Below are 10722 nucleotides of genomic sequence, written 5' to 3' on the forward strand. Positions count from 1 at the left end.
TGGGAGGGAAGAGGCAGCGTGTGTTGGTGGGGCTTTGCATGTGCCTTTGTGTGGAAATGGGTGCTTGTGTTGTGCAGGCGGCGAAGAGCGCTGGAGTGTCGTCAGCCAGCACAGCCCAGCCGATGGAGTGGACAACTGCAGGGAGCAGCTCGCAGGTGGGTGGTGTGAGGGTTTTGTTTGGGGAGGGGTGTGGAGAGTGTGTGAGGTGTTGAGGTGGCTGCAGTGGATGTTGTGGGGGGAGGTTGTATGTGGAGGGTCAGAGGAAGGTTGTGGTGGTGGTGGTGCAGAGGAGGTGGTTGAGCAGGGATGGCTGTTGGGTGTGTTTGTGCAGCGTAGGAGGTGTGAAGTGTGTGGGAGGTTGTGAGGTGAGTGTGTGCGTGGGTCAGGGGAGAGTAGAGACTGGGAAGGGTGTGTGAGTGGAGGAAGGGGAGGAGGAGGTGTAGGAAAGAGTGTGGGTGTGTGGGGCAAGGTGTGATGGGAGGGTGATAGGGTTGGAGGGGGTGTTGTGGAGTGGGGCTGTGTGTGTAGTGGGGTGCGTTTTGTTGTTGTGGCTGTGGGGGTTGTTGTTGGGTGTTGTGGTGGTGGTGTGTGGGGCGGGTTGTGAGGGGTGTGGGGCGGAGGGTTTGTGGGGGGAGGGAGTTGGAGGGTGTGGAGGGTGAGTGGGAAGGGGAGTGTCTGTGTGCGGAGGTGGTGGAGAGCAGGTGAGGATGCGGGAAGGTGGGTGCGTCCTGGTTGTTGGAGGAGGAGGAGGAGGGAGAAGAGAGGTGAGGAGGTGTGTGTAGGCTAGGTAGTGTAGGAGGCCTGAAGGGCAATGGGGTGAGAGGTGGGTGGAGTGAGGTGGGGGCCCCGTGGGCAGGCCTGGTGGAGGTGGGAGGAGGGCTTTGTGGTGGGCAGGACCCGGGGAAGGGTGGCTGGTGCAGGGTGTGTGAGGGTGAGGAAAGAGGCCCTGGTGGGAGGTGGTGTTGGGAGAGAGAGGTGGGGAGGGTGTAGTGTGTGGAGGCTTGTGTGCCTTTGGTTGCATGGAGTGGAGGAGAAGAGGAGAGGGTTTGTTGCGGGCAGGTGTGGGAATGTGTTTGTGGGCGTTGTGGTGTGGCAGGACGTGGGAGGGAAGAGGCAGCGTGTGTTGGTGGGGCTTTGCATGTGCCTTTGTGTGGAAATGGGTGCTTGTGTTGTGCAGGCGGCGAAGAGAGCTAGGCTGTCGTCATCTAGAACAGCCCAGCCGATGGATTGGTCGAGCGCAGGCAGCAGCTCGCAGGTGCATGGTGGCAGGGGAGTGATGGGGAGAGTGTGTTAGGTGTTGGGGTGGGTGTGGTGTGTGTTGCAGGGGGAGGTTGTATGTGGCGGGTTAGAGGAATGGTGTGGTGGTGGTGCAGAGGAGGTGGTTGAGCAGGGATGGCTGTTGGGTGTGTTTGTGCAGTGTAGGAGGTGTGAAGTGTGTTAGTTGCGGGCAGGTGTGGGAATGTGTTTGTTGGCGTTGTGGTGTGGCAGGACGTGGGAGGGAAGAGGCAGCGTGTGTTGGTGGGGCTTTGCATGTGCCTTTGTGTGGAAATGGGTGCTTGTGTTGTGCAGGCGGCGAAGAGAGCTAGGCTGTCGTCATCTAGAACAGCCCAGCCGATGGATTGGTCGAGCGCAGGGAGCAGCTCGCAGGTGCGTGGTGGCAGGGGAGTGATGGGTAGCGTGTGTTAGGTGTTGGGGTGGGTGTGGTGGGTGTTGCAGGGGGAGGTTGTATGTGGAGGGTTAGAGGAAGAGTGTGGTGGTGGTGGTGCAGAGGAGGTGGTTGAGCAGGGATGGCTATTGGGTGTGTTTGTGCAGTGTAGGTGGTGTGAAGTGTGTTAGTTGCGGGCAGGTGTGGGAATGTGTTTGTTGGCGTTGTGGTGTGGCAGAACGTGGGAGGGAAGAGGCAGCGTGTGTTGGTGGGGCTTTGCATGTGCCTTTGTGTGGAAATGGGTGCTTGTGTTGTGCAGGCAGCGAAGAGCGCTGGGGTGTCGTCAGCCAGCACAGCCCAGCCGATGGAGTGGACAAGCGCAGGCAGCAGCTCGCAGGTGGGTGGTGTGAGGGTTTTGTTTGGGGAGGGGTGTGGAGAGTGTGTGAGGTGTTGAGGCGGCTGCAGTGGATGTTGTGGGGGGAGGTTGTATGTGGAGGGTTAGAGGAAGGTTGTGGTGGTGGTGGTGCAGAGGAGGTGGTTGAGCAGGGATGGCTGTTGGGTGTGTTTGTGCAGCGTAGGAGGTGTGAAGTGTGTGGGAGGTTGTGAGGTGAGTGTGTGCGTGGGTCAGGGGAGAGTAGAGACTGGGAAGGGTGTGTGAGTGGAGGAAGGGGAGGAGGAGGTGTAGGAAAGAGTGTGGGTGTGTGGGGCAAGGTGTGATGGGAGGGTGATAGGGTTGGAGGGGGTGTTGTGGAGTGGGGCTGTGTGTGTAGTGGGGTGTGTTTTGTTGTGGCTGTGGGGGTTGTTGTTGGGTGTGGTGGTGGTGTGTGGGGCGGGTTGTGAGGGGTGTGGGGCGGAGGGTTTGTGGGGGGAGGTAGTTGGAGGGTGTGGAGGGTGAGTGGGAAAGGGAGTGTCTGTGTGCGGAGGTGGTGGAGGGCAGGTGAGGATGCGGGAAGGTGGGTGCGTCCTGGTTGTTGGAGGAGGAGGAGGAGGGAGAAGAGAGGTGAGGAGGTGTGTGTAGGCTAGGTAGTGTAGGAGGCCTGAAGGGCAATGGGGTGAGAGGTGGGTGGAGTGAGGTGGGGGCCCCGTGGGCAGGCCTGGTGGAGGTGGGAGGAGGGCTTTGTGGTGGGCAGGACCTGGGGAAGGGTGGCTGGTGCAGGGTGTGTGAGGGTGAGGAAAGAGGCCCTGGTGGGAGGTGGTGTTGGGAGAGAGAGGTGGGGAGGGTGTAGTGTGTGGAGGCTTGTGTGCCTTTGGTTGCATGGAGTGGAGGAGAGGAGGAGAGGGTTTGTTGCGGGCAGGTGTGGGAATGTGTTTGTGGGCGTTGTGGTGTGGCAGGACGTGGGAGGGAAGAGGCAGCGTGTGTTGGTGGGGCTTTGCATGTGCCTTTGTGTGGAAATGGGTGCTTGTGTTGTGCAGGCGGCGAAGAAAGCTAGGCTGTCGTCATCTAGAACAGCCCAGCCGATGGATTGGTCGAGCGCAGGGAGCAGCTCGCAGGTGCGTGGTGGCAGGGGAGAGATGGGGAGAGTGTGTTAGGTGTTGGGGTGGGTGTGGTGGGTGTTGCAGGGGGAGGTTGTATGTGGAGGGTTAGAGGAAGAGTGTGGTGGTGGTGGTGCAGAGGAGGTGGTTGAGCAGGCATGGCTATTGGGTGTGTTTGTGCAGTGTAGGAGGTGTGAAGTGTGTTAGTTGCGGGCAGGTGTGGGAATGTGTTTGTTGGCGTTGTGGTGTGGCAGGACGTGGGAGGGAAGAGGCAGCGTGTGTTGGTGGGGCTTTGCATGTGCCTTTGTGTGGAAATGGGTGCTTGTGTTGTGCAGGCGGCGAAGAGCGCTGGAGTGTCGTCAGCCAGCACAGCCCAGCCGATGGAGTGGACAAGCGCAGGCAGCAGCTCGCAGGTGGGTGGTGTGAGGGTTTTGTTTGGGGAGGGGTGTGGAGAGTGTGTGAGGTGTTGAGGCGGCTGCAGTGGATGTTGTGGGGGGAGGTTGTATGTGGAGGGTTAGAGGAAGGTTGTGGTGGTGGTGGTGCAGAGGAGGTGGTTGAGCAGCGATGGCTGTTGGGTGTGTTTGTGCAGCGTAGGAGGTGTGAAGTGTGTCTGTTGTGGGCAGGTGTGGGAATGTGTTTGTTGGTGTTGTGGTGTGGCAGGACATGGGAGGGAAGAGGCAGTGTGTGTTGGTGGGGCTTTGCATGTGCCTTTGTGTGGAAATGGGTGCTTGTGTTGTGCAGGCGGCGAAGAGAGCTAGGCTGTCATCATCTAGAACAGCCCAGCCCACGGAGCGGTCGAGCGCGGAAAGCAGCTCGCAGGTGCGTGGTGGCAGGGGAGTGATGGGGAGAGTGTATTAGGTGTTGGGGTGGGTGTGGTGGGTGTTGCAGGGGGAGGTTGAATGTGGAGGGTTAGAGGAAGAGTGTGGTGGTGGTGGTGCAGAGGAGGTGGTTGAGCAGGGATGGCTGTTGGGTGTGTTTGTGCATTGTAGGAGGTGTGAAGTGTGTGGGAGGTTGTGAGGTAAGTGTGTGTGTGGGTCAGGGGAGAGTAGCGACTGGGAAGGGTGTGTGAGTGGAGGAAGGGGAGGAGGAGGTGTAGGAAAGAGTGTGGGTTTGTGGGGCAAGGTGTGATGGGAGGGTGATAGGGCTGGAGGAGGTGTTATGGAGTGGGGCTGTGTGTGTAGTGGGGTGTGTTTTGTTGTGGCTGTGGGGGTTGTTGTTGGGTGTTGTGGTGGTGGTGTGTGGGGCGGGTTGTGAGGGGTGTGGGGCGGAGGGTTTGTGATGGGAGGGAGTTGGAGGGTGTAGAGGGTGAGTGGGAAGAGGAATGTCTGTGTGCGGAGGTGGTGGAGGGCAGGTGAGGATGCGGGAAGGTGGGTGCGTCCTGGTTGTTGGAGGAGGAGGAGGAGGGAGAAGAGAGGTGAGGAGGTGTGTGTAGGCTAGGTAGTGTAGGAGGCCTGAAGGGCAATGGGGTGAGAGGTGGGTGGAGTGAGGTGGGGGCCCCGTGGGCAGGCCTGGTGGAGGTGGGAGGAGGGCTTTGTGGTGGGCAGGACCTGGGGAAGGGTGGCTGGTGCAGGGTGTGTGAGGGTGAGGAAAGAGGCCCTGGTGGGAGGTGGTGTTGGGAGAGAGAGGTGGGGAGGGTGTAGTGTGTGGAGGCTTGTGTGCCTTTGGTTGCATGGAGTGGAGGAGAAGAGGAGAGGGTTTGTTGCGGGCAGGTGTGGGAATGTGTTTGTGGGCGTTGTGGTGTGGCAGGACGTGGGAGGGAAGAGGCAGCGTGTGTTGGTGGGGCTTTGCATGTGCCTTTGTGTGGAAATGGGTGCTTGTGTTGTGCAGGCGGCGAAGAGAGCTAGGCTGTCGTCATCTAGAACAGCCCAGCCGATGGATTGGTCGAGCGCAGGCAGCAGCTCGCAGGTGCGTGGTGGCAGGGGAGTGATGGGGAGAGTGTGTTAGGTGTTGGGGTGGGTGTGGTGGGTGTTGCAGGGGGAGGTTGTATGTGGAGGGTTAGAGGAATGGTGTGGTGGTGGTGGTGCAGAGGAGGTGGTTGAGCAGGGATGGCTATTGGGTGTGTTTGTGCAGTGTAGGAGGTGTGAAGTGTGTTAGTTGCGGGCAGGTGTGGGAACGTGTTTGTTGGCGTTGTGGTGTGGTAGGACATGGGAGGGAAGAGGCAGCGTGTGTTGGTGGGGCTTTGCATGTGCCTTTGTGTGGAAATGGGTGCTTGTGTTGTGCAGGCGGCGAAGAGCGCTGGGGTGTCGTCAGCCAGCCCAGCCCAGCCCATGGATCGGTCAAGCGCAGGGAGCAGCCGCAGGTGCGTGGTGGCAGGGGAGTGATGGGGAGAGTGTGTTAGGTGTTGGGGTGGGTGTGGTGGGTGTTTTGGGGGGAGGTTGTATGTGGAGGGTTAAGAGGAATGGTGTGGTGGTGGTGGTGCAGAGGAGGTGGTTGAGCAGGGATGGCTGTTGGGTGTGTTTGTGCAGCGTAGGAGGTGTGAAGTGTGTGGGAGGTTGTGAGGTGAGTGTGTGCGTGGGTCAGGGGAGAGTAGCGACTGGGAAGGGTGTGTGAGTGGAGGAAGGGGAGGAGGAGGTGTAGGAAAGAGTGTGGGTGTGTGGGGCAAGGTGTGATGGGAGGGTGATAGGGTTGGAGGGGGTGTTGTGGAGTGGGGCTGTGTGTGTAGTGGGGTGTGTTTTGTTGTTGTGGCTGTGGGGGTTGTTGTTGGGTGTTGTTGTGGTGGTGTGTGGGGCGGGTTGTGAGGGGTGTGGGGCGGAGGGTTTGTGGGGGGAGGGAGTTGGAGGGTGTGGAGGGTGAGTGGGAAGGGGAGTGTCTGTGTGCGGAGGTGGTGGAGAGCAGGTGAGGATGCGGGAAGGTGGGTGCGTCCTGGTTGTTGGAGGAGGAGGAGGAGGGAGAAGAGAGGTGAGGAGGTGTGTGTAGCCTAGGTAGTGTAGGAGGCCTGAAGGGCAATGGGGTGAGAGGTGGGTGGGGTGAGGTGGGGGCCCCGTGGGCAGGCCTGGTGGAGGTGGGAGGAGGGCTTTGTGGTGGGCAGGACCCAGGGAAGGGTGGCTGGTGCAGGGTGTGTGAGGGTGAGGAAAGAGGCCCTGGTGGGAGGTGGTGTTGGGAGAGAGAGGTGGGGAGGGTGTAGTGTGTGGAGGCTTGTGTGCCTTTGGTTGCATGGAGTGGAGGAGAAGAGGAGAGGGTTTGTTGCGGGCAGGTGTGGGAATGTGTTTGTTGGCGTTGTGGTGTGGCAGGACGTGGGAGGGAAGAGGCAGCGTGTGTTGGTGGGGCTTTGCATGTGCCTTTGTGTGGAAATGGGTGCTTGTGTTGTGCAGGCGGCGAGGAGCGCTAGGCTGTCGTCAGCCAGCACAGCCCAGGCCACGGAGCGGTCGGGCACGGAAAGCAGCTCGCAGGTGCGTGGTGGCAGGGGAGTGATGGGGAGAGTGTGTTAGGTGTTGGGGTGGGTGCGGTGTGTGTTGCAGGGGGAGGTTGTATGTGGAGGGTTAGAGGAAGGTTGTGGTGGTGGTGGTGCAGAGGAGGTGGTTGAGCAGGGATGGCTATTGGGTGTGTTTGTGCAGTGTAGGAGGTGTGAAGTGTGTGGGAGGTTGTTAGGTGAGTGTGTGCGTGGGTCAGGGGAGAGTAGAGACTGGGAAGGGTGTGTGAGTGGAGGAAGGGGAGGAGGAGGTGTAGGAAAGAGTGTGGGTTTGTGGGGCAAGGTGTGATGGGAGGGTGATAGGGTTGGAGGGGGTGTTGTGGAGTGGGGCTGTGTGTGTAGTGGGGTGTGTTTTGTTGTTGTGGCTGTGGGGGTTGTTGTTGGGTGTTGTGGTGGTGGTGTGTGGGGCGGGTTGTGAGGGGTGTGGGGCGGAGGGTTTGTGGGGGGAGGGAGTTGGAGGGTGTGGAGGGTGAGTGGGAAGGGGAGTGTCTGTGTGCGGAGGTGGTGGAGAGCAGGTGAGGATGCGGGAAGGTGGGTGCGTCCTGGTTGTTGGAGGAGGAGGAGGAGGGAGAAGAGAGGTGAGGAGGTGTGTGTAGCCTAGGTAGTGTAGGAGGCCTGAAGGGCAATGGGGTGAGAGGTGGGTGGGGTGAGGTGGGGGCCCCGTGGGCAGGCCTAGTGGAGGTGGGAGGAGGGCTTTGTGGTGGGCAGGACCTGGGGAAGGGTGGCTGGTGCAGGGTGTGTGAGGGTGAGGAAAGAGGCCCTGGTGGGAGGTGGTGTTGGGAGAGAGAGGTGGGGAGGGTGTAGTGTGTGGAGGCTTGTGTGCCTTTGGTTGCATGGAGTGGAGGAGAAGAGGAGAGGGTTTGTTGCGGGCAGGTGTGGGAATGTGTTTGTGGGCGTTGTGGTGTGGCAGGACGTGGGAGGGAAGAGGCAGCGTGTGTTGGTGGGGCTTTGCATGTGCCTTTGTGTGGAAATGGGTGCTTGTGTTGTGCAGGCGGTGAAGAGCGCTGGGGTGTCGTCAGCCAGCCCAGCCCAGCCGATGGAGTGGTCGAGCGCAGGCAGCAGCTCGCAGGGGCGTGGTGTGAGAATTTTGTTTGGGGAGGGGTGTGGAGAGTGTATTAGGTGTTGGGGTGGGTGCGGTGGGTGTTTTGGGGGGAGGTTGTATGTGGAGGGTTAGAGGAAGGTTGTGGTGGTGGTGGTGCAGAGGAGGTGGTTGAGCAGGGATGGCTGTTGGGTGTGTTTGTGCAGTGTAGGAGGTGTGAAGTGTGTGGGAGGTTGTGAGGTGAGTGTGTGCGTGGTTCAGGGGAGAGTAGAGACTGGGAACAGTCTCTACTCAACAGTTATTGCTCTTCCCTCAGGTCACTGACTGCAGTGCAGACTGTCTTTTTTTCCTGAAAATACCACCAGTCTGGGAAGCCATCAGAGCACTCCTCAGGGGTGTGGGTGGGTTTTTTTTGTTTTTGGGGGTTTTTTTTGCTGCAGGAAGGCTGGTCTGCCCATGTTTGCTGTGAGACCCCTGGGTAGAAGCAAGCAATGAACAGCATGCAGTTGTGTCCTCTGGCCTATCTGGAGCACCAGCAGAAGTGTTCCTGGAGGCAACCGAATTAGAGGGGGAAAACCAGAAAAAAAGCCACACTGATTACATTTCTGTCCCAGGTGGTTTGTCCTTCCCATGAGGTTGTTGGCCTGTTGTCAGTAATCCAGTGGCAATGCACCTAGCTTGCTGCTCTCTGTAAGGGAAGGAGTCTTTGTCTTTTCCTGCTGGGGTTGAGGATGATGCTACTCAGCGAAGCCACCTGTGCTCTCTCTCTGCCCCATGTAGGCAGACTGCAACACGTTTGGTCAGTCGCTGCCTCTTTAAGGAATGATATTTACTTCTCTGCTTGAGCAGCATATACACTTGAAGTAAATTATTAGCGACATTACTCTTTATGGGGGAGCAGCTGGAGACGTAACCTAAGCGACAGCTTGTAGAAATCAAAGTACAGTCAAAAACACTTAAAATGTATTGCTTCAACAATCTACAGCAAGCTTTAATATACAATATTTTATTTATACAGTTTTTCTTTTCATGGTTTTTCAGATTCACGCCGGAGTGTCTTGGTGGATTTTACGCTACGTCAAGCATTCCCTGAACTGAGAGTTACACTTGACTGTCCTCTTGCTGCATCTTACTCTACTGCTTGCAGTCCAGAGCAAAAAGGACAGGGTTGTAACAGCCCGAGAACTTGTGCTGGAGAGTGACTGGTAAGTGGAAAAAAAGAACATGCTTGTCGCATGTCGATGTTTGGGAACATGGCGTGTTGGCGTCTCTGAAGGATGGCTGTGCTTCTCAGCAAGAGCCTGATCCTCTTGGTGGGCAGAACGTCAGCAGGTACTGTATTGCCTTGCGGGGGAATTTCGCTCCAGTTATGGCAAGGAAGCCTTGTCCAACGTGAGAAATTGCAGTGCCAGCAGTCAGTTTGAGAGCAGAGGCTGTGTGAAAGCCCTGGTGATGAGCTCCTTCCCTCAGTAAATGAAAGGCAGCTTTGATGGGGATTGGGTCTGTGGCAGCTGCCCTCAAGGTTTCTCAGTGTTCCTTGAAAGAGGCCTGAGAAGCAAGGCGCACCTGTGGGTGGGTTTAGTGCCCCTAACAAGGAAAGGAAATCAAAGCATTTGGCAGTTCACTGCAAGATCCCGCAGGCAGGAGAGCAGAGGCAAAACAGGACCCTGCTCCTGCTCCTGCTGGTCCTCTCGAGTGCACACTGAGCAAGGTGATGGGAGCTGTGCTCCTGCCTTTCTCATGCTGTGGCTGGAGTTGCTGGAGAGCAGCGCATCTGCTGTCAGTGCAGCCCAAATAAACAACAGGCCAGGCGTTTGGGGGAAATGCATGCTGGAACAGACTGTAGGACTTGTTGATGTTTGCCAGGAAATTGATGCAGCTTGTCCACTGGCTGTGAAAATGTCTTTCCCGGGTGAATCAGGGGAGTTTCTTTCCGTCTTTCAGAGCGGAAAGAAAGCCCAACCCATTGTTCTTGAGAGCCCAACCCATTCTCACAGAAGGTATGGGCACTCCGTTTCTGTTTGCATTCTTTCAGGCTGCCTCAGTAAAGGTGCTGCGGAAGTGATAGAAGCTGACCACAGTGCAAATCTCAGGGTACGTACAAGGATAACGTGCAGTGTCCTCGGCAGTCTAGCTAGCCAGCAGCACCAGCTTACCTGGACTTCCCCAAACATCAACACAATGCTGCTAGCGTTCATTGCACTTTGCCCTTAGTTATGTCAGTAGATGAGCGAGACCAACAGTAATTTCCGAAGTTGCTGCGTTTACACTGATTCTTGTTTTCCCTCTTTCTTCTCTTCCCTTCTCTTGTTATTTCACACATTCCGAGTTGCTCCTCTTCTGACACACGGATGTGGTTCGCTGGACTCAGAAATCACGGAGCTGGTGCGAGTGCCTTTGTCCCCAAGATATCTCCCGTGGTTGGTCTGGAGCAAGAGGATTAACCACTAAACAGGCACATTGCAGAAGTATGCAGCATGCTGTGGCCAAAGATCCCCCTTAATTCCTGGGACTCCAAGTGGGGATAAGAGACCTGTCCACACTGTTGGCACTGCAAGGGGAAGGGCAGGGGTCTATGGGGTAGAGGAGGGGAGGAGCTGACTAGGAGCCTGGACACCTGGGTTCTCTCCCAGCTGCAGCGCACTGCTGGCAGACAAGTCTGGGGAATGTCACTTCTGCCCTCTGGGCCTTAGCCAGTCCCTGGGCTGTTCAGTGCTGGCCCTGGGACAGGGTTTACCTTGGTGGGGGGTCCCTGGGGGAGAGCCCCTGCAGCCCCCAGAGACCTCGATTCCCCACTCCAGGATCTGGCTTGCACTTGCTCCTGAGCTTCCTAGCTGAAAGGAGAGGTGATCCAGACAGAGCTGTGTATGCTGCAGTGGCCATACAGAGGCCTGTGGGGTAGCCCGTGGCATTTAACAGCTCTTCCCCTTTCCCGCAGGGAAATCCAAGGCAAGCAAAAGGCTGGTCGCCCCTGCTCGGAAGAGGCACCAACCATCTTCCTTTGGCCTTTTTAGGAGGAGTTGAGCAGCTGGGATAATACCCCTCTAGGCAGATGCTTTTCAGCGCCAGTGCTACAGAGGGAGGCCAGCAGTGAGAGCAGCAGTGGCAGCTCCCACATGAGCTTGCCTCCACTCAGCCTTGTAGGTGCACTCAGGT

Source organism: Struthio camelus, chromosome 16 (genome assembly GCF_040807025.1).
Source record: "Struthio camelus isolate bStrCam1 chromosome 16, bStrCam1.hap1, whole genome shotgun sequence".
NCBI lineage: Eukaryota > Metazoa > Chordata > Aves > Struthioniformes > Struthionidae > Struthio > Struthio camelus.